Source organism: Callorhinus ursinus, unplaced genomic scaffold (genome assembly GCF_003265705.2).
Source record: "Callorhinus ursinus isolate GAN/ISIS: 27379988/994484 unplaced genomic scaffold, GSC_fseal_2.0 scaffold59, whole genome shotgun sequence".
NCBI classification, from domain to species: domain Eukaryota; kingdom Metazoa; phylum Chordata; class Mammalia; order Carnivora; family Otariidae; genus Callorhinus; species Callorhinus ursinus.
Window position 1 is genome coordinate 6,870,259 of NW_027397121.1, and position 3,295 is coordinate 6,873,553.

The window sequence follows — 3,295 nt, forward strand, 5'->3', positions numbered from 1 at the left end:
GTCACCAGTGATTACTTGGTGCGCCTTATTACCCTTTCTGTTTGTTTATTCTGATCATCACACTGTACGGCAATTCCAAATTATGGGTGACTAGAGTGTACAGCAGGAACAGTTCACCGATTTCCTGCAATCCTTTGGGGATCCCGGGAGAGAAATGGTGGCTAATCAAATATTTGCATGTATCTACAAGGCAGGTACCAGACCTCATAAGTGGTCCTTTTATCTGAACTTTCTATAATGCAAAGTAAAATAATTTTATTCTCATGGCTAATTACCATCAACCTTCCAAAAATCCACACTTACAGAAGGAAAGAGGCCTGGACTAAAAAAAAAAAGAAAAAAAAATTTTTTTGTTTAATTTTAGGATACATTATATGGATTTCAAAGCAAGTTAACTTCCCTAATTATGTTTGGCTGAGGTAACGATGTGATTAATTTGCATGTTCTGCATCCGTGGTGGGAGAATTGAGTCAAAGTATGTTGGGTGGCAAAAAGGAAGTAAGCTGAAAACTAAATATTTGCTAATGACAAAATGGAGCCCTAACTACTGCTTTTTCTAGGCCACTTCCTTGCTTAAAAATCTGGTTCTACCAAGTCTGAGGCTCTCCGCCTCAGCTTCCGATTCCTGGCCCTGTTCTCAGCCCTAGGTGCTATGGGACCTGCCTGAGGATTTGGGGAGGAGGGTCAGCTAGAATATAAGTCTTTTAGGGCTGGCCACCCATGTCGCTAACTGTGCTACAGTCACTCTCCTGGCCCCTGTCTATGTGACCCATCTTCCCTCAGCCCCTCCCTTATTCAACAATGCCCTTCACAGGCGGCCTTCTTCCTGCTCTGCCAAACCCTTGAGGCCCAGACCAACTCCCCACATGCCCCTGAAGATGTCACCAACAAAAGTGCGCTTTGCTGCAAGGGGCAAAGCTGGCTACTGGTTTCAGACTGTGCTTCCCAGACTCCTGGGCTCAGAGGGGTCACCGCCGTCTGGAAATTTGCACAAGGCTTTGCTGACCCAGCTGAATGAGTCCACCCAAGCATTGCAAACCTAGGCAGAGGGAGAAGAACAGAGAGGTATGGGAAGAAAAGAAGATGGCAGCATGTATGTATCTGATCTCCAACGGGAGTTTACTTTAAAACGGCAAAAGAGGTGAGGGGGCCCTGAATATCCGGTACCCAGCAAGTGTACACTGAACTAAGCAGCTCTTCCCTGCCGATCTTTTTGCTAAGCACTGGGGAAGATCCAGCTCTTGGGAGCTTAGATTCTAGTTGAGGAGGCAAGAATCACACACAGGAACTGACAACGAACTGTACAAAGACAGTACCCAGGGACACAGAGGATTCATCTGTGTGGTGCAGAGGATCAATCCTCTAAGTTGAAGAGGTCGGTCCACAGCCAAAAGAGAAACACACATCATGTGACAGCCGACACACATCATAGAAACTGCTGGAGGAGGTGAGACCTCACTTAGGCCCTGAACAGTGACAAGAATGGGGAAGGGGCTGGCCGAGCGGAGGGAAGGAAAAGCCCAGCATGCTCATGAGTCTATGGACAGACCAACCCATCCAGAATGGGGATTTGGTGCTTGGGAGTGGTAAAGTGAAGAGGAGAGAAATGGAGTGAGCCCAGATGGTGGAGACACTTCAAAATCTGGCCAAGGAGCTTATTCATTTGTGATTACATTAATCTGTCCTTCTTTCCCTCCATTCACCCAACCAACGAATGTTTTCCGAGTGCCTGGTACAGACGGCACAGTGCTAGGACCTACGCAAGAAACACGAAGTACGAGGATCATGCCATTGTCCTTAAGAACCTTTTGACTTAATGAGAAGGTGAAAACCCTCAGGTGAAAATATAAGGGGTGCTTCAACAAGGCCTGGGGGCCATTTGTGCAGGCATCCAGAGTGCTGCCCAGGAGAGGAGAGGCAGCGAGGGCTCAACGCCACGTGGGGTGATCATGGAGGTGGTGTCTGAGCTGTGCCTTGAAAGGGAGGCAAGTCTGAGAGGTGATCAAGAAGGCAGGTACTACGGACAAGCACAGCAATAGGAATCAAGCATTTTGCTCAGGGAACAGCGGGGTGAGGGCTGGCCACAGGGGTTGATGTGAAGAGGCACCAGGAGAGACTAAGATGAAAATGGAGAAAACCCAGCACTTGAGGACTGTCAGCGGCCTCCGAACCTTCCACCTCTCCGACTTCCTCTTGTCTGGAAGCCTGGAAGGGCCTCCCCTCCCACAGGCTGGGGAGCTCTCTTCGGAACTGAGAAACGCACAGGTATTAGTCAGGGTGGGCTAAATGTTATAACAAACAATCGCCAAGCAACAGTAGCTTAACATTCCCATCAGGTTTGGTCAGCAGAGAGAGAGCCTCCGCTCCGCACAGTCACCCAGGGACCACCCAACTTGTGACTCCACCACCTTCAAGCGACCACGAGGCCTAAAAGTTAGACAGCACGGAGGAGGCACACCCACGTTCCAGAGACAAGAACCAGCCATGGGCCCTGCCCAGATGCCAGCAGACTGAGATGTCGTTTAACTGTGTGCCTGGAAAAGGAAATGGGTTTGATGAGACCCTAGCCAGTCTCTATTATAACCTCCAAAATCCTCATGTCAAATTGATACCTGATTTAAGGAGGGAGGGGAGACATAAAGAGCGAGTGGGGGCGTGGGGGGCAGCAGGGGCCTGCCGGTGCCAGAGCTGTGGGCTCTGATGCAATGCAGACCCTTCCCCCCGGCTGTGTCCTCAGACAGGGAGTGGGAGCCCAGGGTGCTGGCAGACTGGCTTCCCGTCTCCCCGCCTCAGCTGCCCCATCTGCCCCCCCAGGAACTCTCACTTGGTCCTCAAGACAGGTGCTGTAGAGGAGCAACCCACTCCCGAACTCCCCAGCAGGGAGACCAAGGACAGCCGGGGACAGTCACCCAGCCCTGCCTCCTCCCGCTGGTGTTCCTGGTGCAATTGAAGAGGAAACTGAAGAGCAGAATGTTATTACAGCTTTTCCATGACGCAATGTCATCAGGAAGCCCTGGGCCTCTGGGCAGCACCCTGGCAGGTCCCATCACTCTTCCCAGCTGCACGGAGCCTTGTAGCCCGTTCTGGAAAGGGCAGGAAGCAGTCTCATAAAATAAATGGCAAGGCAGGACCACTCATCAGCAGCTCTTCAAAATGATCTAAACTTCTGACTTTTGATTTAAATCTGCATCCACTGTGGCCGAAAACATAAAACAGAAGATGAGGGAAAGAACTAAAATGAAGGCGTGGGTGCCAAGAACTAGAGGGGAAGGGAGGGAGGGACAAGCAGCTCTGG